Source organism: Aythya ferina (genome assembly GCF_964211825.1).
Source record: "Aythya ferina genome assembly, chromosome: Z".
NCBI lineage: Eukaryota > Metazoa > Chordata > Aves > Anseriformes > Anatidae > Aythya > Aythya ferina.
Window position 1 is genome coordinate 76430117 of NC_140299.1, and position 27969 is coordinate 76458085.

The 27969-nt window shown below is 49.3% G+C and overlaps 1 long non-coding RNA gene across 1 annotated transcript; it reads left to right on the forward strand.

The window, feature by feature from the left end:
• Positions 1-368: 368 nt before the first annotated feature.
• Positions 369-25837, forward strand: LOC311427551. The gene is made up of 3 exons (XR_014687422.1): positions 369-901; positions 938-2092; positions 25520-25837. It is a non-coding gene; the product is annotated as an uncharacterized lncRNA (long non-coding RNA).
• Positions 25838-27969: the final 2132 nt, after the last annotated feature.

Genomic DNA, 27969 nt, shown 5'->3' on the forward strand with positions numbered 1-27969 from the left:
TACAGGAACCTGGAAAGGGCCATACGGGTATAGAAATACAAATAACACCTGTGATTACAATGACGCTGCTAAGCAGGGTTTAGGCGTTTATAGCATGGAGACAAGGGGTCACAACTACAGTGTTTGGAACAATTGTACAGCTTTGGCCTTACCTCCTGATGTTTTTCTGATTTGTGGGGATAGGGCCTGGCAAGGTATTGCTGCAAATGCTATCAGATGTCCATGTTACTTAGATAAACGAGTTGTATTTGCTCCTAGCTTGTTACAGTTGTGTGAGATCACCAGACATAAATGGGCATTGCTTGCACCGGATTGCAATGATAATGTTGAATTGTGGGGGGTTGCAGCTAGAGCGGCATTGGCAATTTTAGTGCCTGGAGTGGCATCTGCGGCCGCACGTAACAACTGCTCGGCTGCGGGGATCGGCTGTGGTGTGGACGCCCCTAGGTGCACCCTGAGCGTTTTGTTCGGAGGGGACTCCACTCTCAGCTGCTCACCGCAGGAGCAGACAAAGATCTCCTGAAGCTGCAGACAAACAGTATGTTTTCAGCTGCTGGAGGGATACTAACTGGAGTGTTAATAATTGTGTGTGTTATTCTTAAATGTCCAGGTATTTTGTGTTGAAAGTATTTGTGTAAGGGTAAGGTTTTAAAACAAAGTGTTGCAAGTCATTTCACGAGGAACACAATGAGAGACAATACTTGTTTGTTTGCTTATCATTCTAAATTATATTCTTGTGGTATGATTGAGGTTGTGGTATGATTGAGAGTGAGATGTGCCAGAGGCCTCTGGGTGTGCGATTGTGCTCTGTATGTGTGATTGTGCTGTGTACTGTGTGAGTGAGAGCGCGCTTTTGCCACAGTGCAGGTTATTGCCTTAGTGCAGGTTTGCCATAGTGCAGGTTATTGCCATAGTGCAGGTGTTTGCCACAGTGCAGGTTATTGCCTTAGTGCAGGTTTGCCACAGTGCAGGTTATTGCCTTAGTGCAGGTTATTGCCATAGTGCAGGATTCCGGAATACGGCCCTAGTACAGGTTATCATTGCCATAGTGCAGGATTCCGGAATATAGCCATAGTTCAGGTTATTGTTGCCACAGTGCAGGATCCCGGGATATAGCCATAGGGCAGGCTAAAAGCATAGGAAATTGGTGCCAGCAAAAATCAGAAGAAATGGATTTATTACAGCGCTGTTAGAAAAACGGGGAGTCAGTTGTAAGCAACTAGCAGGGCTAGTTGTGATCGGTTGAGCAAAATCAAGTTTCACTAGTACGGAGTCATTGTTTGAAGTAGCCACTTGGAGAAATTTAAGGGAATGTACTGTTTAGACCTTTTCAACTCACAAATTCATTATTTTCCTGAAAGAGCACATGAGAAAGAGTCAATATGGTATCAATCGTTTCAATCAATGGTTCACTGATTTGTTTGAAACAATGCATAGATGGTTACTGGGATTAGTCAAAGGGGGATTAAGGATTCTGTTCATTGTGGTGTCAATCATCATTACACGTAGTATTGTGATAAATGTGGTTAAAGGGTTACTTGCAAAATGTTATAGGGATTTTGAAGTGGTGCCGGGAACAGGTACCCAGTGGATCACTGCAAAGTGGACTGAAGCAGTTTTAGAATCTGTACACGCTGAAGACGACCATGAAGAGGTTCCTGATAATCATTCTGACAATGACGTGGGCTGTGACACCTCAAGGACTGTCAAGAACAGCCTTTGATCACCATCAAGTGATTAGGTTTAAGTGTGTTACTATTAAGTTGTGTTACTTACTATTAAATTGTGTTACCATTAAGTGCTTACAGTAATTATAGTGTTATTAGGGTTAAGTTGTATAGTTGTGTTGATCACCATCAAGTGATTAGGTTTAAGTGTGTTACTATTAAGTTGTGTTACTTACTATTAAATTGTGTTACCATTAAGTGCTTACAGTAATTGTAGTGTTATTAGGATTAAGTTATATAGTTGCGTTATGTTATGTATTTGACATCTGCTGTAAAACCAAGTACTGCTTGTACAAAAAGAAAACGGGGGAATTGTTGGGAATTGGCATAATTGTTCGATCTAAGCTTGCTTTAAGCAACCAGGAGTAGGCCTTAGAAACCTCAGGGCCTGCTGTAGCTGAGCAAACCAAGCTGCCAGAGTAACTGTGAGAAGCTCCCACTGCAATGACTCCCACATCACCCAATTAAGGAACTCAGATAATATTGTTATCAGCAGCTGGCCTCAAGGACTAGGTCTACGTGACCGTTAAGCACAAAGGGGGTTGTTTTCCTAACTTCTAATCAAAAGGGGGGTTCTTTTCTTGCAGGTGGTGTTATTTTCTTAACGGTTTGTCTGAGTGCTCTTGACCAATAATCTTGTGTGAAACACTGTCCACCCCTGTAAAATTCACTATAAAAGTTGGGCTATTCGGGCAATAAAATGGAGCAGCATGATCTGACTCAACTGGTGTCTGTCGTGCTTTTTGTCCGTGCTTCGCAACACTCTGCTTTTCCAGGTTCAATGTGCAAAAAAAGAAAAGGTGGTTTTTTAGCCGAGACACTACTTGCTCCGCTGGCCTTTGAGCAGATTGCCTCAGACATCCACTTCGATATTGATCGAATTGGGCCTTTTCTTGAGATACGCTTTACCCACTTAATCCAAAAAAAAATCAACAAGTTTATAGTCCTCTGAATATATATATTCTTCTTGCATAGTTGGGGCTATTAGGTCATCTACATCCTGTGCCTTTGCCTGGGAGTGAGCTCCAAGCCTCAAGCTCCTTTGCTAGCTGATTACCAAACATCGTCAGGCTATTTTAAGCCCTTGAGGTAACGCTGTCCAAGACAACTGAATCTTTCTGCCATTTAACGGATTTTCTCACACAAAAGCAAATACTTTTTGACAAAAGAAGGCATCTTTCAAGCCCAACATGGTAAATCACACATGGTCAGTTTTGAATTTGGGGTAGATGTGCTCCAGGATTTCACTAGGCAGGAGAGTACTGTTGGTACCTGTATTAACTTAAAAATTGGATTAGCTGAATCACAGAATCACAGAACTGTAGGGGTTGGAAGGGACCTCGAAAGATCATCAGGTCCAACCCCCCTGCCAAAGCAGGTTCCTTAGAGCAGGCTGCCCAGGGAGGCGTCCAGACGGGCCTCGAATATCTCCAGAGAAGGAGACTCCACAACCTCCCTGGGCAGCCTGTCCCAGTGCTCCGTCACCCTCCCCGTGAAGAGGTTCTTTGGCATGTTGGTGCGGAACTTCCTGTGCTCTATCTTGTGGCCATTACTCCTTGTCCTGTCTCCACAAACCACTGAAAAGAGGTTGGCCAAATCCCTCTGTCTCCCACACCTCAGCTATTTCTACGCATTGATGAGATCCCCTCTCAGTCTTCTTTGCTCCAGGCTGAACAGACCTAGGTCTCTCAGCCTTTCCTCATAGGGAAGATAAGATAAGCTGCGTCTCTTTTACTTGGAGCTCCTTGGGCAAAACGTTATGCATGCTCCTGATTGTTTTAACAAATCTCTTCCCAACAATGGTTTAGGTGATCCTGGCAAATACAAAAATTGATGCGTACCACTTTGCATCCCAATCTTATATTTAAGGAGTTGCTTTAAAAAAATCTTTCTCAGTTTGGCCAGCAGCTCCAACTACATTACCAAAATCTTTGCGATTCCGTTGTGATCTCTGGAATCGCCTTGTGAGTGTTGGGTGGAGTGGTGTTCCCGCGCTGCTGGCCCCTCCCTGCTCACAGTGGGCAGCGACGCGTCACTCGTGGTCTGGCGCTGCGCCTGCGCATGTGGCTGCTCCGGCTCTGACGCGGCTGACCTCAGCTACTGAGATGAGGCCCTGAGCAACACCATCTAGTGGGTGGCGTCCCTGCCCATGGCAGGGGGGCGGATCTAGGTGATGCTTGAGAGCCCTTCCACCCAAGCCATTCTATGATTCCTTTTTCTTGCCTAAACTAGAGGTCTTTAGGATGCTTGGACTTGCTATCAACCCCATTGGAATAAATCTCACTGCCTCTGCCTACTTCTTTTAGTAAACATGGTCAGATACTACTCCTGTTCATTAAGGCACACATGAGGGGTCCAAGAGAGTTGTCATGGAAACAAAAAAGGTGCTAACTCTTAAAACAACCTGAGTTCATGCATGAGCTCAGATTGCCAATGGGACCGCTCAGGGAACTGTCAACGATTGCATTACCCTGACCACCCCCCTCACTGAGACCCTAATCCCTCTGGAAATTATGTAAATACCAAAATCTGGTTAGCTTGGGAACTGAGAATCTGTTCCAACAAGGTCCAAAAGAACCCCTATGGAATTTTCAAATTTTGGGGCCAACTTTTAAATGCAATGAAAAAAAAAAATGGACCTGGCATCTGAAAACAAACAGAGGCAATTGGCTAGCCTCTTTCTAGGGCAATCGGCCCTTGATATCAGAAAGAAATTGTCTTAGGCTGCAGGATAAACTTACAACAGTCAGGAATGACGGGGACCAGGAGCATCTACCCTAGCAGGTCCACTAGTTGAAATAAAACTAGGAAACGAAGAGAGAGGCTTGAATTTTTTTGTTGGTTATGGGAGCTTCTTCCTCTGTGTTAATTAGTCTGTAAATGTAATAGGAGCAACTGGCCAACAGGAAAAGGTGGGTTTTTTTTTTGCAATACCAGAAATTTAAATTGGGAAAATTGGGGAAGAAAAGGGACTCATAGGCACTCAAGGAAAAGGGCTAATTCACCAAACTGTAGTTACTCAAATATTGCCCGCATTGAGAGGACCTAGGGAAATTGCCGTAGTACATGTCAGAGGACATCAAAAGGGAACTGGTTTCCACATAAGAGGGAATGACCTAGCAGATAAAGAAGCTAGGGAAGCAGCTCTTAGGAAGCATGACGTAGTTCTAACCCTACAGGAATCGGATAATGAAAAAGGGACACAAGAGAAAAAGTATACAGAAGCAGAAATAAAAACTATAAAGACAATAGGGGCAGAACTGAAAGAAGGAAAATGGATTCTGCCTGATGGAAGAGAAATGCTGCCAAAGGAACAAGCTAGGTGTGTACTTCTACAGTTATTACTACAAACCCATTAGGGAACAACAGCATTGAGTGATCAATTTCTAAAATTTTATGGGTGTGTAGGAATACATGAGATGGCCAAACAAACTGTCCAGGAGCAAAAAACAAGCAGTAGCAGGGAAAATTCGGATTAGCAAAAGAAAACAGTGTTAGCCAGGAGGTGCTTTCACAGTGATGGCTAGCTCAGCTTTACCACACAGGTCTCTCACCCTACCCCTGCTCAAAGGAAAGTGAGGAGAAAATGTGACAAAAAAGGGGTTAGATCAGGACAGTTTACAAAGGAATAAAGAAAGGAAAAAAAAAATCAGAAAACAATAACACAAATAAAAGAAGCAGGTGATGCACAATGCAGCTGGTCACCACAAGCCAACTGATGCCCACCTGGTCCCAAGAGAGCAACAGTGACCTCTCCTGCCAACCCCCCCAGCGTTATTGTCCCACATGACACCACATGCTATGGGACATCCCTGTGGCCAGTTGGGGTCAGCTGTCCTGGCCGTGTCCCCTCCCACCTCCCTGTGCACCCCCAGCCTTCTCAGGTTCACCACGAGGAAATCATGCTTGATAAACTGCTTAAAATTGCATGATGAAAGGACTGGCTTGGAAGACAAGAAGAAGGTATTGCATATAGACAGGGGGACTGATGGCTGAAGTGCAGCCCTGCAGAAAGAGAGTTGAGTACTGAGCTGCACAACTGCTCTGCTGCTACCACACTGCTATTAGTATTCAACAAGTGTGTAATTCAGAGCTTAACCCAGCCTCACAGAAGGAAGCGAAGTCCCAAATGTGTCCTCCTGAAAACTAACAGCCTAAACACAAGTGTGACATCAGGGGAAATTCAGAGAAGGTGGGACCGGTGTTGTGAAGGACAGGGCAAACTAGAATAAACACAGCATATGGTAGGATCAAAGAAGGAAACGGTTGTTCATCCCTTGAGACATAAAAATAAGATTTCAATGGGAAGAGAAAGTAAAACAGCACAGCACAAAATAAAAAACAGCGTTATTTATTATATACCCTGCATCTTCCCTTGGAACAGCCACAGTGAGGTCCCGACTCCCCTCCCACCCCATTTTCCCTCTAACCCTTGCTGATAAGATCAGCAGATTAAGGAGATGAACAACTCTTGTCATCTTTGGTCGCTGTCTCCCAAGTGAGAAACCTGCACGCAGGCAGAGAGAGGTAAGTGTACCTCTCCAAAAAATAAATAAATAAATAAATAAAAATAATTAAAAGAAAAAAAAATGAAACAACAACAGAACAAACAAACAAACGAACAATAAAACAGCCACACTCAGTGGTATTCTACTGCAACAACACAATCTTTGTTTCTCACACTCCCTGGTCAGAAACCTGCACACAGGCAGAGACAGTCAAGTGTTTCTCTCAGAAATTGATAAATAAATTAATAAACAAAATAAAACATCCACACTCGGGCGTAAGGGACACCTGTGACAGAGAACTGGCACAGGGTGCCCAGAGAGGCTGTGGAGCCTCCCCCAACAGAGATCCTCAAAAGCAGCCTGTGCATGCTCCTCGGCAACCTGCTGTAGGTGGCCCTGCTTGAGAGGATCTAGGATTCCTCTCTGATCTATGGTTCCGTGATTCTCTTAATTTTGAAAGCAAAGAATTCACCTGAACATCAAAAGCAGCCTGAAGAAAACAGCCGTGCTCTGGAAGAACACTTTGAAGGAGCATATGCAACTAAGCTGGGCCTGACTGGCAAGGAGCCTTACTGCAGCCTCCAGCTTGTTAGGACACGGTTTGCGCAGACCCTGGCAAAACCAGGCTGTGGGTCTTGTTTTGAGCAGTGAGCTGAACAAATTCTCTACAGGCACTGCGGTGATACCTATGTTCAGCCTGCGTGGAGTTCTGAGCTCAAAGCAGCCTCACACAAGGGAGTGAAGTCCAAAATGTGTCCTCCTCACAACAGTAATTGCAATTAATTACTTAATTAGTAATTGGACGTGGGGGTGCTGGAAAGGTGGAGGCAGTATATCAAAGAAAACGGTGCGCTGGAGTAACAGGAGCATATGGTAACAAGCTGAGGTGAGAGATGGAGGCAGAGGTGTCTGCACCGCCCCCTCAGGGGCCTCCCTCTGCACCCCTGCCCATGCTGAGGCAAGATGTGGGTGGCCTGTGAGGTGTCATCCCATTGTGACGCGTTCGATGATGTCATGGGGCTCGGCTATAAATACCGGCCCTGCCGTGCCTGGCCACACTCCCCAGCAAGGCCTGGGAAGTGTTGGAGCTGCTCTCGCCAGCGCTACTCTGCTCCACAGGAGCTGCTCTGCCGGCAGCAGAAGGCGAGGGGAGCCTGTGGTAGAGAACGCTGGTTGGGAAGTGTTGAGGAAAAGGAGGAGGAGCCAAGGGAGTTTTGTAGCACGAAGAGCACGTCTTTCCCGGCTTCTGTAAGGCTAGGGTAAAGATGAAGCACTACCTGCTGTTCAACCCCTTGAAGCCTGAGGACCTTTCATTAATTAAGGAGCTCACCAGGAAAGGTAAGGCCCTGGGGGGCCCTTGTGGAAGCGCTGTTGTTGCAAAGATGGACATGAGCTGTGGAAAGCTTGCGGCTGGGGCTGCCGGGGGAAGGTCTTCTGAAGGGTCCTGGCGTCTGCAAGGAGAGCCCTGAGTGCATCCAATGTGCTTCCCAAAGCGCATCTAACGCCTCCCCTCCCTCCCCAGGCCATTCCTGGGCACAGCGTGGGCTTCTTGCAAGCTGGGCAAGGTTCAGGAGCTGTGCAGCAGCTTGCCCCAGCGGTGCGAGTGCTGGTTGAGGGCAAGGCAGAGCTTGATCACACACCACTGTCACCTCTGTGGCTGTGGGGGTTCAGACTTCACGGGCATTGCCAACTCACAGCATCTTGGGATCTGTCGTTTGCTTTCCAGAAATCGCCCAAGTGTGGAATAGTACATGCAGATACATCAGAAGGCAACTGTTGCAGAAGAAGGTGAGCCTTACATCCTGCCCCTGGCCCATCTTGCCCCTTTGGACCTGGGCCACCATCTTCAGTGCCAGCAAGTCACCCAGCACCCTTCCAGCTCTGCCCAGCACTGCCATTGGTCCCTCTTCTTGCTTGCGTTTTCAGGCGGTGAATATTGGAATCGGGACATTTGCCGTTGTGTCAGCGAAGACCACTGGTGCGGATGGCAGGGCTATGGTTGTTCGCAAACCCATATTCAAGCCCTGCAGGTTTATGAAGATGTTTTACAAGCTCAAGTGTGCTGAGAGCAGAATTCCTAGTAAGAAGATTTTTGCTTTGCTTTCCCTCTGCAGCCCTTGCCTTTCGCTCCATGCAGTCGTCCTTGTGCCACGGCAGAGCAAAGTCTCTTGCACCATGGAGAGGCTGAGTGTGGGTGCACATACAGCATCCCAGAACATGCCCCTGCCCTGGGAGTCAGCCCCGTCTGCAGCTCATCCCACCCTCTAGCAGGATGCTCGTAGCAGGTGGCAGAGCTTCCCTTGGCCTTCTGTTCCCCATCTGCTGTGCTCTGGAGATGTGGCCAAAGCTGGCAAGGACCTTCCCCGTGGCACAGCATCGCGCGAGGGCTGGGTGCTGCACACACTTCGTCTGTGAGTTTGCTGAACTGAGTGAGGACTGACATTGTTCCTTCATGGTTGTTTTCTAGTCGAGACCCTAATTGATCCGCTGGACTTTGAGAAAATTGCCGCAGCCATCTACTTCCGACCACAAATAGTAGAGCAGTGCATCCACGAGACCCTGCTTCTCTACGCTGGTGGCCTCTTGGACAAACACGATGTGGAATTCTTCTTCAAGGGCATTGGCATTCTTACTGTGCGAAGAAGAGTGGTCACCATGAACTATTACACCGAGTTCCTGATGGAAGTGGATGACACACGCAATATGCGTGAAGCTCTACTCACGGTGAGCGGATCATGTCTCCAGGGCAGCTTGCAGCTCTGGCAATGCTGTCAAAGCTCTCTCAAACTGCTTTCTCCTTGCCTGCCTCACCATTGGGTGAGACAGGCTTGAGGAGCTACACAAACTGTCGGTAGCACCTTGGCCTGTTTGTGTTGGGGGCTAATGACACCAAAGGACAAAGTGGGGCAAGGATTTTGGAGAGCTAGCCACGTTCCTGAGCAGTGGGAACGTTTGCTACCTTTGGGAGCAAGGAGCACATATCCTTGGCTCCTGCTGACGTGTGTCTGTCCCATTTGCAGAACCCCAAGATGATGGATATGCTTGCGTTCAACGGCAAAAATAAATATACTCGTATCAGTGGAAATACTTTCCTCACACTACCAACGTGAGTACCTTCTCTTCTATAACATCTGACTGGCCAGGGGAGCTGGTGCCCAGCTCGTGCGTTGGGTGCAGCCTCTTCTTGATGCTTCTCTCCTGCCAGAGTGAGGCAGGACCAGCTCGTTCCTGGGAGGCCTTCCAGGCTGACCCCCTGCTCAGTCCTTCTGGGCAGTGCAGATGAAGCAGCCAGTCTGAAGTTGAGGGTCCCTGAGAGCGGTGGGAGGGTGTGAGGGGACAGCGAGGAGGACTTGTGTTGGGTCTGGCAGTAAGGCATAAGAAGCACGGGAAGAAGCTGCTGGAGGCTGTAGGGCCCCTCAGCTCGCACAGGCCATTGTGTCCTCCAGAGGCTCGGCAGTGGCTCCCAAAGAACCCTGCCAGCAGCTTCTTAGTGTGGGGCACCAAGGGAACATAGTGCCTTATTTGACAACTGGTGTCTTCCTGTTTGCAGGCTTATACTTAAGGAGCCACAACGCAAACCGATTTGCATCAAGCCCAGAAGAGATCCGCAGCCTTGGGGCATGGGTGGCCGAAGATGTAATGTCCCAGTGGGCTCCTGGCAGGGGGTTGCGTGTTCTCCTTTTGTCCTCGCAGGGCAGGAGAGCCAATGTTGATGTGGGGGGGATGGGAGAGAAGGCAGCTGTGTGGGATAAAATGCCCCAGGAGTGGTGGCTCCCAGCGGTGGCAATGAGTGTGGGTGGGCATGGCTGAGCAGCTCTGCTGCTGCCGCTCCCCTGCACAGACACAGAGGTGACATCGTGGTGTTGTCTTGCAGTGAGTGTGCTGGACCCGGTGGTGATGGCTCGGAGGAGGGTTTCTCTAGCCAAGAGGGCAGAGAAGAAAAGAATGGAGGATGCAAAGAAGCAGGGTGACCAAGCCAGGTGAGCCTGCTGGGGAAGTGTTGTGGCGGAGTTAGGGGACTCGCTGTGCTCTTGCCTTTTGTGCCAGTGAGAAGTTTCCATAGGCTGCAGTGCCGGTGCTCATGCCAGCAGGCACTGGAAACATCAAAGGGACAGGAGTTGTCCGGGCGGGGGCGTGGTCTTCCTCCTGCAGAAGCACCTTGTGCTGCTGGAGCTAAGATGTGAGCTGCGAGCCCGCCTTTTAGAGACTGCCTCCCATAAGCTAAACCTGCTGTGTCTTTCTAGATCCCTGCCACCAATTCATGAGAGGTCTGAGGAGGAGCTGAAGAAACCAACACCTTCAGCTTATCCACGGTCATCCATAATCCCGGCTTGTGATAAGGACACTCCAACAATGGTATGCCATAGGCATTTGTCAGTCCCGTTTCACTTTGGGGGTTCCAGAGCAAGGCAGAAGCAGCAGCTGTTGCTGCCCACTGTCCCTGTGCTCGTGCCTGTGCCCAGCCCCAGGAGACTAACGCTGCATGCAGATGTGTTTCCCTTGCCTGCAGGGAGTGCGCTCTGTGCGCGCTCAGATAGAAGACGGGCATGAATGCTGCTGGTCCACAGGCTCAGAAAGATTGAAGCTGAAATGTGGGACCAATGATATGTATGCATATGGAGTAGGAGCAAGGAGCATGGCGTGTTTTCAGAGAGCCTAGGAAAAAATGCCCCCAGCAGGCTTTTGCCCTGCTCCTTGGGAGGGAGGGGAGCAGTGCAGGTCTCCGGCACGGCAGCGTTGCAGTCCCCACCTGGCCAGGCATGTGCCTGCTGTCTGCCCGCTCCCCTGCACGTTGCCATGCGGGACGAGCTGTTGCAGTGAGCAAAGGGCAAAGCCAGCAGCGAGCTGGGCATGGGCAAGGATCTGCCGAGGGTCTGTACCGCCCTGCGAGGGATGAGTGCCCGCTGTACCTGCACCCTGAAGACTAAAGTGAGGCTGTGCGAGGCACCTGCCTCAGCAGAAGCACACACGCAAGCAGAAAGAACAGGCCCTGCCCTGGGCTCAGGGAGCAAGGGCTGCAGCCTTGAAAGCACTGTCTGTTGGTAGGAGACCCCATTGGAGAGCGTGGCCCGCTGCTGCTCAGAGCCATTTCCTGCAGGAACGCACTGGGAGGAGCAGCCTCAGCTGCTTGCAGCAGTTCTTTAGGAGACTCTCTTCTCGTTTTGCAGAAATCGTTCTGCCAAATACTCAAGTGCACGCGAGTTCCTTCCCACATTGTGAGAAAGGAGTATGATAAGATGCTGAAGAAGAGAATAAAGGACAAGTTGAAAGGCCAAATGCCTACGAGCCAGAAGGCACCAAAGGAGTGGCAGCAAGTGCCACAGCAACCAAGGACAGCACAGAGAAAGTAAGTGTGCACCGGTCCAGCTGAGGCCTGGGAACAGCCCTGGAGGCCCTGAGCCCCTGAGCCGTGTTCTGGGGTTCCAGGTCTTGTCGTCTTCCCCTTCCTCGTGACACGGGAAGGAGCTGGGTGCGATGCCAACCCAGGGATCTCTCTGCACCCCATAACTGAGGCATGACACAGGTCCCGAGGGGAAGGCTGTGGGTGCAAAGGGCCAATGGCGCCATGTCTGATGGTGTGCGTCTGTGTTCGACTTAGCAACACATCCTACAACTACGGGCCTGAGTGAGGCCTTGGGACAATTCTGTCCCTTTTTCCCCACACAAGTGGAGGAAGTCAGATGGTTTTGTGCCAGTGAGATGTTTCCCTTGGCTGCAGTGAATGTGCTCATGCCAAAAGGCACTGGAAACATCAAAGGGACAGGTGTCGTCCTGGTGTGGTCGTGGTCTTCCTCTGCCAGAAGCACCTTGTGCTGCTGGAGCTAAGCTGTGAGCTGCGAGCCCAGCTCTGAGTAACTGCCTCCAAGTGTACCCCCATAAACTAAGCCTGTTCTGTCTTTCTAGATTAATGCCACCAATTTACGAGGGATCTGAGGAGGAGTTGAAGAAACCAACACCTCCAGCTTACCCAAAGCCTAGGACCCCTGAGTGCCTGGATAATCCTCAGGACCCTTCAACAACGGTACTCCATAGGCATTTCCCAGCCCCGTTTCCCCTCGGAGATTCCAGAGCAGGGCAGAAGCAGCAGATGTGGCGGCCCACCGTCCCTGTGCTCCTGCCTGTGCCCAGTCCTAGGAGACTAACGCTGCATGCGGATGTGTTTTCCTTGCCTGCAGGGAGCGCGCTCTGTACGCGCTAAGATAGAAGAAAGAAGGCACCGCATACTGATGGCCCATAAGCTCAAAAATCTTGAGGCTGAAACATGGAACCAATATGACTCAAGGCTGAAAAAGCTGATGATGGAGCACAAGCAGGTATGACATGCGTTCAGAGCCCCCAGGAAGAAAATGTCCCAACAGGCATTTCCCCTGCTCCTTGGGAGGGAGGGGAGCAGTGCAGGTCTCCGGCACAGCAGCATTGCAGTCCCCACCTGGCCAGCCACATGCCTGCTGTCTGCCCACTCCCCTGTGTGTTGCCATGAGGGACGAGCTATTGCAAGAAGAAAAGGGCAGAGCCAGCAGTGAGCTGGGCATGGGCATGGGTCTGCCAAGGGACTGTACCTCCCTGCGAGGGATGAGTGCCCGCTGTACCTGCACCCTGAAGACTAAAGTGAGGCTGTGCGAGGCACCTGCCTCAGCAGAAGCACACACGCAAGCAGAAAAGGCAGGCCCTGCCCTGGGCTCAGGAAGTAAGGGCTGCAGCCTTGAAAGTGCTGGCTGTTGGAAAGAGACCCCATTGGAGAGGGTAGCCCACTGCTGCTCAGCACCATTTCCTGCAGCAGTGCACTGGGAGGGGCAGCCTCAGCTCCTTGCAGCAGGTCTTTAGGAGACTCTCTTCTCGTTTTGCAGAACCCCGTCTACCCCACACAGGAGTATGACCGACGTCCTTCCTTCCTCTTGAGAAAAGAATACGATGAGAAGCTGAAGGAGAGGATGTTGCATGTCAATGGCAAAAACCCTGCGAGCCACAAGACATCAGATGGGCATAAGGAAAAGGCAGAGCTTCCCAGGAGACCTCAGACAGTGTAAGTGTGCACGAGCCCCACCGAGGCCTGGGAATAGCCCTAGAGGCCCTGGAGTCCCTGCACCGTCTTCTGGGGTTCTTTCGGCTTGTCGTCCTCCCCTTCTTCTTGACACGGGAAGGAGCTGGGTGCGATACCACCCCCAGGGGCCTCTCGGCATCCCCAGGCCTTTCCATGACACAGGTCCGGAGGGGAAGGCTGTGGGTGCAAAGGGCCAAGGGGGCCGTGTCTGATGGTGTGCGTCTGCGTGGGACATAGCAACACATCCCACAGCTAGGGGCCTGAGTGAGGCCTTGGGACATTTTTGTCCCTTCTTCCCCACACAAGTGGAGGAAGTCAGATGGTTTTGTGCCAGTGAGATGTTTCCCTTGGCTGCAGTGAATGTATTCATGCCAAAAGGCACTGGAAACATCAAAGGGACAGCTGTTGTCCTGGTGGAGACATGGTCTTCCTCCAGCAGGAGCACCTTGTGCTGCTGGAGCTATGCTGTGAGCTGTGAGCCCAGCTCTTAGAAACTGCCTCCAAGTGTACTCCCATAAGCTAAGCCTGCTGTGTCTTTTCAGATTCCTGCCACCAATTCATGGGAGGTCTGAGAAGGAGCTGAAGAAGCCAAAACCTCCAGCTTATCCACAGGCTAAACCCCATGAGCGCCTGTCTTTTGCTGCTCAGAAAACAGCAACATCGGTACGCCATAGGCATTTCCCAGCCCCGTTTCCCCTTGGAGATTCCAGAGCAGGGCAGAAGCAGCAGCTCTGGCTGCCCACCTGTCGCTGTGCTCAGGGTAGCCTGCAGCTGCTCGGAGCCAGTTCCTGCAGGAGTGCACTGGGAGGGGCAGCCTCAGCTGCTTCCTGCAGTTCTTTAGGAGACTCTCTTCTGGTTTTGCAGAACTCCGTCAACCCCTTGCAGATGTGTGACCGACGTCCTTCCTTCCACATTAGAAAAGAGTACGATGAGAAGCTGAAGGAGAGGGTGATGCCTGTCAGTGGCCGAATAAAGAGTGCTGGTGCCTGCTGCCAGCTGGACTGACTGCACTGCTCCCTGCATGGCCTTTTTTTTTGCGCAGAGGAGGAGAGGAGAAGCCCTGCAACTCCTGGTACTGCTCCCACGGTTGCGAGCCACCTCTCCCAGTGGAGGGCAGCTCGTGCAGTGGGGTCTCGGGCCCTGTGGTAGGGGGCTTCTCACAGTGCTGACGAGGACCATCTGCCACCAGGGACTTGCTGCTTTGCAACAGTGGCCGGGAATGACAAGCAGGCTTCTGTCTCCGGGACACCTTCCTTGCCATCCGTTCTACCATTTGTGGGCCCACAGACCCATTCTCCTGCTTTGGGGATTCCTTTGGGGTTTTCTCCACATGCCCTCTCAGCACTTTAGACCTTCACTAGAAGTACTCTGCTTTTCCTGGTTCAGTGTGCAAAAAAAAAGAAAAGGTGGTTTTCTAGCCGAGACACTACTTGCTCCACTGGACTTTGAGCAGATTGCCTCGGACATTGTCATGGTTTAACCCGGCTGGCAGCTAAACACCATGCAGCCGTTCGCTCATCCTCCCCCTTCCCTCTCAGGGACGGGGGAGAGAAATGGAAAGTGAAGCCCGTGAGTTGAGATAAAGACAGTTTAATAAGACAGGAAAATAATAATAATAATAATAATAATAATAATAATAATAATAATAATAATAATAATAATAATAATAATAATACAATGATGATAATAGTACTACTACTACTAATATGTACAAACAAGTGATGCACAATGCAATTGCTCACCACCCGCTGACCGATGCCCAGCTTAACCCCGAGCAGTCCGGCCCCCTCCCCCGGCTAGCCACCCCTATATATTGTTTAGCATGACGTCAGATGGTATGAAATACCCCTTTGGCTAGTTTGGGTCACCTGTCCTGGGTCTGTCCCCTCCCAGCTCTTACTGCACCCCCAGCCTGCCTGTTGGCAGGACAGAGCAAAAGGCTGAGATGTCCTTGGCTTGGTATAAGCACTGCTCTGCAACAATTAAAACATCGGGGTGTTATCAGCACTCTTCTCATCCTAAGCCAAAACACAGCATTCCACCAGCTACTAGGAAGAAAATTAATTCTGTTCTAACTGAAACCAGGACAGACATCCACTTCTGACCCCAAATAGTAGAGCAGTGCATCCGCGAGACCCTGCTTCTCTTCACTGGTGGCCTCTTGGACAAACAGGATGTGGAATTCTTCTTCAATGGTATTGGCATTCTTACCGTGCAAATAAAAGTGGTCGCCGTGATCTTCTTTACTGTCTGCATGCTGGAGGTGGCTGGCACTTGCAACATGCTCAAAATGCTTCTCATGGTGAATGGATCATGTCTTCGAAGAATATCAGGAGTGTGAGCGGGAGATAGCAACTTCCTGCCATGCCTGAAGGAAAGGCACCAGGGTGAGACACCCCAAAGAGTGGCGGAGCCGCTGACCTGCTGAGCAGAGGGAGCGGACCTAGGAGTTGAGGAGGAATGGAAAGAGGTCCCTGCTAGACATCGCAGGCAACCCCCTTCCCTACTGGCCCTGCCTTCCCAGGTGCCCTTACACAACAGGTTTGAGGCCCTGGAGCTTGAGAGACTGATGGGTGAGGACGAGGTGAACAGTCTACCCAGGAGGATGCCTAGGGCAAGGAAGTCAATTCCACGCTTCAGGACTGCCTCCACGAAGAAAGAAGGAAGGGTGATTGTTGTAGGTGACTCACTTCTCAGGGGAACAGAGGGCCCTATTTGTTGACATGACCCTCCCCGTAGAGAAGTCTGCTGCCTCCCTGTGGCCTGGGTCAGGGACATTGCCAGAAAGCTTCCCAACCTGGTTCACCCCTCTGACTATTATCCTCTTTTGATAGTCCAGGCTGGCAGAGATGATATTGAGGAGAGAAGCCTGAAGGCTATCAAATGGGACTTTAGGGGACTGGAACGATTAGTAGATGGAATGGGAGTACAGGTCATGCTTTCCTCCATCCCTACGATGGCAGGGAGGGGTATAGAAAGGACCCGGAAAGCCTACCTGATAAACAGGTGGCTCAGAGGCTGGTGCAGAAATTTTGTGTTTTTTTGACCATGGGGCGCTTTACTTGGCACCCGGCCTGATGGCTGCAGATGGGTCCCACCTGCAAGGGGAAAACAGACACTAGCGCAAGAGCTGGCAGGGTTCATTGAGAGGGCTTTAAGCTAGGTAGGAAGCAGATGGGGATGAAATAAGGTTTGCTGGAGGTGTGCCAGGGGGAACAATGTCCGAGCTGGGGGAGCAGGCAATGGCCCAGCTGAAGTACGTCTACACTAATGCACGCAGCATGGGCAACAAACAGGAGGTCTTGGAATCATGCAGCAGGCAGGCTATGACTTGGTTGCCATCACTGAGACGTGGTGGGACCACTCCCATGACTGCAGTGCTGCAATGACTGGCTCTAGGCTGTTCAGAATGAACAGGCAGCACAGAAGGGGTGGTGGCATAGCTCTCTGTATTAGAGAGTGTTTTGATGTTTTGGAACTTGAGACTGGGAATGATAAGGTTGAGTCCCTGTGGGTTAGCATCAGCGGGAAGGCCAAGAAGGCAAGCATCCTGGTGGGGGTCTGTTACAGACCGCCAAACCAGGTTGAGGAGACGGATGAGGAATTCTACAGGCAGCTGGCACAAGTTGTGAAATCGTCAGCTCTTCTCCTTGTGGGGGACTTCAACTTCCCAGACATATCCTGGAAGTACAATACAGCTCAGAGGTAGCAGTCTAGGAGGCTTCTGGAGAGTGTGGAAGATAACTTCCTGACACAGCTGGTTAGTGAGCCTACCAAGGGAGACACCCCACTGGACCTGCTGTTCACAAAGAGAGAAGGACTGGTGGGACATGTGGTGTTTGGGAGCTGTCTTGGGCAGAGTGACCACGAAATGGTAGAGTTCTCTATTCTTGGCGAAGTCAGGAGGGGGACCACTAACACTGCTGTCTTGGACTTCCAGAGGGCTGACTTTGAGCTATTGAGGACACTGGTTGGTAGAGTCCCTTAGGAGGCAGCTCTGAAAGGCAGAGGAGTCCAGGAAGGCTAGGCACTCCTCAAGAAGGAAATCTTAATGGCTCAGGAGCGGTCTGTCCCCATGTGCCCAAAGACAAGCTGGCATAGAAGACCACCAGCCTGGCTGAACAGAGAGTTGGGGGTAGAGCTTAGAGGGTTTATGATCTTTGGAAAAGAGGGTGGGCCACGCAGAAGGATTATAAGGATGTTGTAAGGATGTGTAGGGACAAAATTAGAAAGGCCAAAGCTCATCGGGAGCTCAATCTGGCTACTGCTGTTAAGGATAACAGAAAATGTTTTTATAAATACAATAACAGAAAAAGGAGGACTCAGGAGAATCTCCATCCTTTACTGAATGTGGGAGGAAACTTTGTGACGAGAGATGAGGAAAAGGCTGAGGTGCTTAATGCCTTCTTTGCCTCAGTCTTTAGCGCAAAACCAGTTCTTCTCTGGATACCCAGTACCCTGAGCTGGTAGAAGGGGATGGGGAGCAGAATGTGGCCCTCATAATCCACCAGGAAATGTTTGGTGACCTGCTACAGCACTTGGATGTGTGCAAGTCGATTGGGCCATATGGGATCCACCCGAGGGTACTGAGAGAACTGGTGGAAGAGCTGGCCAAGCTGCTTTCCATCATTTATTGGCAGTCCTGGCTATGAGGGGAGGTCCCAGTTGACTGGCGGCTAGAAAACATGACGCCCATCTACAAGAAGGTAAATCCTGGGAAACTATAAGCCTGTCAGTTTGACCTCAGTGCCAGGGAAGCTCAAGGAGCAGATTATCTTGAGTGTCATCACACAGCACTTGCAGGGCAACCAGGCGATCAGGCCCAGTCAGCATGGGTTTATGAGAGGCAGGTCCTGACTGATGAACCTGATCACCTTCTATGACAAAGTGACGCGCTTGGTGGATGAGGGAAAGGCTTCAGTAAGGCTTTTGACACCATTTCCCACAGCATTCTCCTTAAGAAACTGGCTGCTCTTGGCTTGGACTAGCGTACGCTTTGTTGGGTTAGAAACTGTTGAGGAATTTTGGAAAGAGCAAGGAGGCCATGACTTGCTGCAGCTGAGCAAAGCAAGCTACCAGGACGCCTATGAGGAGTTGCCATAACAATGTTCTTCTATCCCCCAATTGAGGAATTAAAAATATTGTTGCAAGCAGCTGGCACTTTCTTCAAGGACAAGGTCTACGTGACTGCTATCACAAGGGGGTTGTTTTCTTGTAGTTGTTTGTCTGAGTGCTTTTGACCAATAATCTTGTGTTAGATGCTGTACGCCCCTACTAGATTGGCATAAGAATCAGGCTATTCGGGTAATAAAGAGAGAGCATGATCTGATCATATTGGGGTATGTCATGACTTCGGCCGTTCTTCCTGCAACAAGAAACTGGCTGGGTAGCCTGGCACAAAGCGTCGTGGTGGATGGAGTTAAATGCAGTTGGAGGCCCATCACTAGTGGAGTCCCCTAGGGCTCAGCACTAGGGCCAGTTCTCTTTAATATCTTTATCGATGATCTGGATGAGGGGATCGAGTGCACCCTCCGTAAGTTTGCAGATGACACCAAGTTAGGTGCGTGTGTTGATCTGCTCGAGGGTAGGAAGGCTCTGCAGGAGGATCTGGATAGGCTGGACCGATGGGCTGAGGTCAACTGTATGAAGTTCACCAAGGCCAAGTGCCGGGTCCTGCACCTGGGGCACAACAACCCCAAGCAGAGCTACAGGCTGGGAGATGAGTGGTTGAAAAGCTGCCTGGCAGAGAAGGACCTGGGAGTGATGGTTGACAGTCGGCTGAATATGAGCCAGCAGTGTGCTCAGGTGGCCAAGAAGGCCAACGGCATCCTGGCTTGTATCAGAAGCAGCGTGGCCAGCAGGGCTAGGGAAGTGATTGTCCCTCTCTACTCGGCTCTGGTGAGGCCACACCTCGAGTACTGTGTTCAATTTTGGGCCCCTCGCTACAAGAAGGACATGGAGGTGCTCGAGCAAGTCCAGAAAAGGGCAACAAAGCTGTTGAAGGTCTGGAGAACAAGTCTTACAAGAAGTGGCTGAGGGAGCTGGGCTTGTTCAATCTGGAAAAGAGGAGGCTCAAGGGTGACCTTATTGCTCTCTATAGGTACCTTAAAGGAGACTGTAGCAAGGTGGAGGTTGGTCTATTCTCCCAAGTGCCTGGCGACAGGACAAGGGGGAATGGGCTAAAGTTGCGCCAGGGGAGGTTTAGGTTGGATATTAGGAAGAAATTCTTTACCAAAAGAGTTGTTAGACATTGGAACAGGCTGCCCAGGGAAGTGGTGGAGTCACCATCCCTGGACGTCTTTAAAAGGCGTTTAAATGTAGAGCTTAGTGATATGGTTTAGTGGAGGAAGGGTTAGTGTTAGGTCAGAGGTTGGACTGTTTAAATATATCTCCAATCCATGTAGGCATTTAATTCATGTAAGCACTTCTTGTATGTCTCTGATACGTTTTCTTTTTTTTTAAGATATTTTGTCCCAAGCTTCTGGAATTTGTCCACACTGTTTCCTCATTTTCCACCACTGGATTTACAACTAGTGTGGTTACTGTCACATTGTGATGTTGCTGCACCATGAGTAAACAGAAGTTCTCACTGCTAAACTGATTTCTGTAGCTATAAGTGGTACCCTGCATGGTGGTTTTCCAGAGTTCATTAATGAGATGAAATTTACAGTTTTCTGGTAAACATGAGCAGTTTTTATTGCAAACACACTTTATCTCTGAAGCTATCCTTCCCAATTGTTATTCATACTCACAATATTATGTAAGACAAAATGGATTTGGTGGGACAATATACTGCAGCATTTGTCTTTTCTTTTCTTTTCTTTTCTTTTCTTTTCTTTTCTTTTCTTTTCTTTTCTTTTCTTTTCTTTTCTTTTCTTTTCTTTTCTTTTCTTTTCTTTTCTTTTCTTTTCTTTTCTTTTCTTTTCTTTTCTTTTCTTTTCTCTTTTCTTTTCTTTTCTTTTCTTTTCTTTTCTTTTCTTTTCTTTTCTTTTCTTTTCTTTTCTTTTCTTTTCTTTTCTTTTCTTTTCTTTTCTTTTCTTTTCTTTTCTTTTCTTTTGAGTTTGCCTTTAGACATTTCTCTGCTGCGTGCTTTTTAAACACTTGTGGGATAAAGAAACATCCCCTCCCTCACATCCTCTCCCTTCCTCCTTTCTTCCCTCTCTTATTCCCTTCTTCCCCGTCTGCCTTAGAAAACATGCCTACATTAACTACAGTTAAGATATGAATGAATCCCCCCAGAGAGAAATGTATCTTTAAGAATGCAGCTAAAATTTGGAGATACAAGTTACAATGTTGTATGCATGGGACTATGCCTGGTTCACGGTAATTTTCTTCAGTCACCTTACCATGGCTACTCCAGGCAGAAGACACAGAAATATATTTGATTTAAAGATAAAAAAAGCCAGTGATCCACATCAGATGAACTGTGTGTTGCAACAACAGAAACTTCTAAACCTATACTTAAAGGACCTCACAGGGGTGGTTTTTTGTCCCTGAAGCCCAGAAATGAGCTTTATGAGCTGATCATCTTTTCTGAAACCAGCATAATACAGACCACAGAAGCTTTTCTAATATCTCAATTGAGCACATAAGTTGTCTTTAAGTCTCCCTAGCTTCTCTTTCAGAGTATGGCACAGTAACTGTGGGATCCAGAGCATCCATGGCATCCTTAGGTAAGTTTAGGACTTAGAATTAGATACCTGCTTGGGTACTGTACGTAGGCCTTTCAAAAGAGCCTTACTGATGTGGGCGATATTTATTTCAGCTAGTTCCATTTGTTCATCACTATCATGATATGGCCTTAGAGGAAACAGATGACAATACACATTGTGTACTTTGGGTTGAGATTGTCTCTCCATGTGGAGCAGAGAGCAGTGAGGCAGTGCTGACTGCAGTCAGGCCATATTCCAAAGAAATAGCTCCCTTGGGTGATGTGAATCAGACGTAGCCTTTTGCATAAGCCTTACCAAAACTGTTTTGGCTTTCTGAGCTCATTTTGATTCCAGGCTGTAAAATCTATAAGATTAGGAAAAGCTCCCTCATTTATTTCCCACTGTTGAGCCAGTACTGTGATACGTTCAGTGGCCAGAACATCACTATGAGTCTCTGCTGTGCTTCAAAGCTAGCATCTTCACCATCCAGAGCCATCCAGTACTGGGTGAGATAATTAATCTCCCACTGTAGGAGGTCAGGTTCAAGACAAGCTAAGGAACCGGAAGGGTGCACAAGTCCATGGGGCCTGATAAGATGGATCCAGGTCCTGAGGAAATTGGCCCATACCATGTCCCTCATGATATCTTTGTCTCTAAATTTGAGAGATTTGACAGATGGACCTTGATTTGACAGATGGACCACTTGGTGGGTAAGGAATTGGCTAGATGGTTGCACTCAAAGAATTGTAGTCAACAGCTTAATATCCAGGTGGAGATCAGTAATGACTGGTATTCCTCAGGGATCAGTATTTGGATTGGTACTGTTCAACATCTTTGTCGGTGACATGGACAGTGGGACTGAGTGCACAATCAGCAAGTTTGATGATGACACGAAGCTGTGTGGCACCGTAGACAGGCTGGAGGGAAGGGATGCCATCCAGAAGGACCCAGGCAGACCTGAGAATTGAGTTTTTGTGAACCTCATGGAGTTCAACCAGTCCAAGTGCAAGTCCTGCAATCCCCAGCACAAATAAAGGCTGGGAGAAAAATGGATTGAGAGCAGCTCTGAGGAGCAGGACCTGGGGGTGTTGGTTGACATGAAGGTCGACATTGTCAGCAATGTGTGATTGTAGCTCAGAAAGCCATCTATATCCTGGGTTGCATCAAAAGCAGCGTGGCCATCAGGGAGAGGGAGGTGATTGTTTCCCTCTGCTCTGATCTCATGAGACCCCACCAGGAGTGCTGCGTTCAGCTCTGGGGCCTCTACCCAGCACAGGAAGGACATGGATGTATTAGAACAAGCCCAGAGGAGGTCCACAAGGATGATCAAAGGGCTGGAGTACCTCTGCTATTAGGATGTTTGGAACTTTATTGTTTGAAACCCAAACAGCTCAGTAATGTACATAACAATGATGGATGGATGTATAAGTACATTATAACTTCAAGATTCTGCTGATTCATATGTTTAAAAAATAATAAGAAGAAGAAAACAATAACAAGAATAAGAGAAGCAGGTGATGCACAATGCAGCTGGTCACCACAAGCCAACTGAGGCCCACCTTGTCCCTGAGCAATAGTGGCCTCTCCCACCAACCCCCCCAGCGTTATTGTCCCACATGACACCACATGCTATGGGACATCCCTGTGGCCAGTTGGGGTCAGCTGTCCTGGCCGTGTCCCCTCCCACCTCCCTGTGCACCCCCAGCCTTCTCGGATTCACCAGGAGGAAGTCGTGCTTGATAAACCTCTTAAAATTATATAATGAAAGGACTGGCTTGGAAGACAAGAAGAGGGCATTGGATTATGGTGGTTTTACTTGGGTGGGCAGCCGAGCTCCAGCACAACCGCTATCTCATTCCCCCTCCTCAAAGAGGAACACGGAGAAAATACGATGAAAAGGACTCAAGGGTTGAGATATGAACAAGGAGATCACACAGTAATTATTGTGATGGGAAAAACAGACTCAGAATAGGGAGGTAGTAAGGTTTATTACCTATTACTAACAAGCTAGAGAAGTGAGAAACAGAGGAAAGAAACCAAAAGCACCGTCCCCCCCCCATCCGCCCTCTTCCACCTCCTCCCCCCGAGTGGTGCAGGGGAACAGGGGAATGGGGGTTCTGGTCAGTCTATAGCACTTCTCTGCTGCTCCTTCTCGGTCACTCTCGTCCCCTGTGCTGTGGGGTCCCTCCCATGGGATGCAGTCCTTCATGAACTGATCCGGCATGGGCTTCCCACAGGCAGCAGCTCTTTCAGAACTGCTCCAGATATGGGTCCGTACCACGGGGTCCAAACCTCAGGAGCAAACTGCTCCAGCCTGGGTTCCCCACGGGCAGCAGCTCCTGTCAGGTCACCTGCTCCTGTGTGGTCTCCTCTACACAGGCTACAGGTCCAGCCCGGAATCTCTTCTCGGACCAGAATGTCTTCCACAGCCTGCAGCCTCCATCGGTGCAGGTCCAACTGCTCCACCCCGGTTTCCTCCATGGACTGTAGTGTGGAACCCTGCTCCACAGTGGTACTCCATGGGCTGTAGGGGGAAATGCTGCTCCACCATGGTCCTCACCACAGGCCGCAGGAGACTTCTGCTCTGGCACCTGCAGCACCTATCCCCCTCCTTCACTGACCTTGGTGCAGGCAAGGCTGTTCCTCACTCCTCTCCCAGCTGCTGTGTGGTGCAGCATTTTTCTTTCTCCTGTCTTAAATATGCTCTCACCTATACAGGCACAAAACAACATCATAAATTGGCTTGGCTCTGGTCAACAGTGGGGCTCATAGCAAACATGGGGCAGCTTCTAGATCCTTCTCACAGAAACCACTCCTAAGGCCCGCTGCTCCCAAAACCTTGCATGTAAACCCACTGCATGGATATAGACAGGGGGACTGATGCCTGAAGTGCAGCCCTGCAGAAAGAGAGTTGAGTACTGAGCTGCACAAATGCTCTGCTGCTACCACACTGCTATTAGTATTCAACAAGTGTGTAATTCAGAGCTTAACCCAGCCTCACAGAAGGAAGTGAAGTCCCAGATGAGTCCTCCTGAAAACTAACAGCATAAACACAAGTGCGACATCAGGGGAAATTCAGAGAAGATGGGACCAGTGTTGCAAAGGACAGGGCAAACTAGAATAAACACAGCATATGGTAAAAATAAAATAAAATAAAATAAAATAAAATAAAATAAAATAAAACAAAACAAAACAAAAAAAAACAAAACAAAACAAAACAAAACAAAACAGTAACACGCAGAGGGTTGCCCGCTGCTGCTCAGATCCATTTCCTGCAGGACTGTACTAGGCGAGTCAGCCTCAGCTCCTTGCAGCAGGTCTTTGGGAGACTCTTCTGGTTTTGCAGAACCCTGCCTACCACCTCCTGGAGGGTGACCAACATCCTTCCTTCCTCTTGAGAAAAGAATACGATGAGAAGCTGAAGGAGAGGATGTTGCATGTCAACGGCAAAAGCCCTGCGAGCCACAAGACATCAGATGGGCATAAGGAAAAGGCAGAGCTTCCCAGGAGACCTCAGACAGAGTAAGTGTGCACGAGCCCCACCGAGGCCTGGGAATAGCCCTAGAGGCCCTGGAGTCCCTGCACCGTCTTCTGGGGTTCTTTCGGCTTGTCATCCTCCCCTTCTTCTTGACACGGGAAGGAGCTGGGTGCGATGTCACCCCCAGGGGCCTCTCGGCATCCCCAGGCCTTTCCAAGACACAGGTCCGGAGGGGAAGGCTGTGGGTGCAAAGGGCCAAGGGGGCTGTGTCTGATGGTGTGCGTCTGCATGGGTTGTAACAACACATCCTATAGCTAGGGGCCTGAGTGAGGCCTTGGGACAATTCTGTCCCTTCTTCCCCACCCAAACTGATGGCCTTTCTTTTGGATCCTGCAGGAAAGGGGAGAAGACGAGGCTCTTGGACAACCGTGAGAAGGCCCAGGGCATGCCGTCCACGCCAGGAAACCGCAAGCGGCCCTGCAGCTTCCAGCTGCAGAGGCCGTAGCCATCAGCACCAATACCAAAAGCTGGAGCAGGCACCGGCACCAGTACCAGGGACACTCGAGTAGAAGCTCCCACCTCTGCTCATGGCGCTGTCCCCTTTGCAGTGTGAGAGCTGTCAGCAAGGGGTGTGAGGAGCGCCTTCCAAAGAGTGACCTGCCAAATAAAGAGTGCTGGTGCCTTCTGCCAGCTGGACTGACCACACTGCTCCCTGCATGGCCTTTGTTTTTGCACAGGAAAGGAGAAGCCCTGCAACTCCCAGTACTGCTCCCGTGGTTGCGAGCCACCTCTCCTGGTGAAGGGCAGCTCACGCAGGAGGGCCTCGGGCCCTGCGGCAGAGGGCTTCTCGCAGTGCTGACGAGGACCATCTGCCACCAGGGACTTGCTGCTTTGCAACAATGGCCGGGAATGTCAAGCAGGCTTCTGTCTCTGGGACACATTCCTTGCCATCCGTTCTACCATTTGTGGGCCCACAGACCCATTCTCCTGCTTTGGGGATTCCTTTGGGGTTTTCTCCACATGCCCTCTCAGCACTTTAGACCTTCACTAGAAGTACTCTGCTGTTGGGAATTGGCATAATTGTTCGATCTAAGCTTGCTTTAAGCAACCAGTAGGCCTTAGAAATCTCAGGGCCTGCTGTAGCTGAGCAAACCAAGCTGCCAGAGTAACTGTGAGAAGCTCCCACTGCAATGACTCCCACATCACCCAATTAAGGAACTCAGATAATATTGTTATCAGCAGCTGGCCTCAAGGACTAGGTCTACGTGACCGTTAAGCACAAAGGGGGTTGTTTTCCTAACTTCTAATCAAAAGGGGGGTTCTTTTCTTGCAGGTGGTGTTATTTTCTTAACGGTTTGTCTGAGTGCTCTTGACCAATAATCTTGTGTGAAACACTGTCCACCCCTGTAAAATTCACTATAAAAGTTGGGCTATTCGGGCAATAAAATGGAGCAGCATGATCTGACTCAACTGGTGTCTGTTGTGCTTTTTGTCCGTGCTTCGCAACACTCTGCTTTTCCAGGTTCAATGTGCAAAAAAAGAAAAGGTGGTTTTTTAGCCGAGACACTACTTGCTCCGCTGGACTTTGAGCAGATTGCCTCAGACATCCACTTCGATATTGATCGAATTGGGCCTTTTCTTGAGATACGCTTTACCCACTTAATCCAAAAAAAAATCACAAGTTTATAGTCCTCTGAATATATATATTCTTCTTGCATAGTTGGGGCTATTAGGTCATCTACATCCTGTGCCTTTGCCTGGGAATGAGCTCCAAGCCTCAAGCTCCTTTGCTAGCTGATTACCAAACATCGTCAGGCTATTTTAAGCCCTTGAAGTAACACTGTCCAAGACAACTGAATCTTTCTGCCATTTAACGGATTTTCTCACACAAAAGCAAATACTTTTTGACAAAAGAAGGCATCTTTCAAGCCCAACATGGTAAATCACACATGGTCAGTTTTGAATTTGGGGTAGATGTGCTCCAGGATTTCACTAGGCAGGAGAGTACTGTTGGTACCTGTATTAACTTAAAAATTGGATTAGCTGAATCACAGAATCACAGAACTGTAGGGGTTGGAAGGGACCTCGAAAGATCATCAGGTCCAACCCCCCTGCCAAAGCAGGTTCCTTAGAGCAGGCTGCCCAGGGAGGCGTCCAGACGGGCCTCGAATATCTCCAGAGAAGGAGACTCCACAACCTCCCTGGGCAGCCTGTCCCAGTGCTCCGTCACCCACCCCCGTGAAGAGGTTCTTTGGCATGTTGGTGCGGAACTTCCTGTGCTCTATCTTGTGGCCATTACTCCTTGTCCTGTCTCCACAAACCACTGAAAAGAGGTTGGCCAAATCCCTCTGTCTCCCACACCTCAGCTATTTCTACGCATTGATGAGATCCCCTCTCAGTCTTCTTTGCTCTATGCTGAACAGACCTAGGTCTCTCAGCCTTTCCTCATAGGGAAGATAAGATAAGCTGCGTCTCTTTTACTTGGAGCTCCTTGGGCAAAACGTTATGCATGCTCCTGATTGTTTTAACAAATCTCTTCCCAACAATGGTTTAGGTGATCCTGGCAAATACAAAAATTGATGCGTACCACTTTGCATCCCAATCTTATATTTAAGGAGTTGCTTTAAAAAAATCTTTCTCAGTTTGGCCAGCAGCTCCAACTACATTACCAAAATCTTTGCGATTCCGTTGTGATCTCTGGAATCGCCTTGTGAGTGTTGGGTGGAGTGGTGTTCCCACGCTGCTGGCCCCTCCCTGCTCACAGTGGGCAGCGACGCGTCACTCGTGGTCTGGCGCTGCGCCTGTGCATGTGGCTGCTCCGGCTCTGACGCGGCTGACCTCAGCTACTGAGATGAGGCCCTGAGCAACACCATCTAGTGGGTGGCGTCCCTGCCCATGGCAGGGGGGCGGATCTAGGTGATGCTTGAGAGCCCTTCCACCCAAGCCATTCTATGATTCCTTTTTCTTGCCTAAACTAGAGGTCTTTAGGATGCTTGGACTTGCTATCAACCCCATTGGAATAAATCTCACTGCCTCTGCCTACTTCTTTTAGTAAACATGGTCAGATACTACTCCTGTTCATTAAGGCACACATGAGGGGTCCAAGAGAGTTGTCATGGAAACAAAAAAGGTGCTAACTCTTAAAACAACCTGAGTTCATGCATGAGCTCAGATTGCCAATGGGACCGCTCAGGGAACTGTCAACGATTGCATTACCCTGACCACCCCCCTCACTGAGACCCTAATCCCTCTGGAAATTATGTAAATACCAAAATCTGGTTAGCTTGGGAACTGAGAATCTGTTCCAACAAGGTCCAAAAGAACCCCTATGGAATTTTCAAATTTTGGGGCCAACTTTTAAATGCAATGAAAAAAAAAAATGGACCTGGCATCTGAAAACAAACAGAGGCAATTGGCTAGCCTCTTTCTAGGGCAATCGGCCCTTGATATCAGAAAGAAATTGTCTTAGGCTGCAGGATAAACTTACAACAGTCAGGAATGACGGGGACCGGGAGCATCTACCCTAGCAGGTCCACTAGTTGAAATAAAACTAGGAAACGAA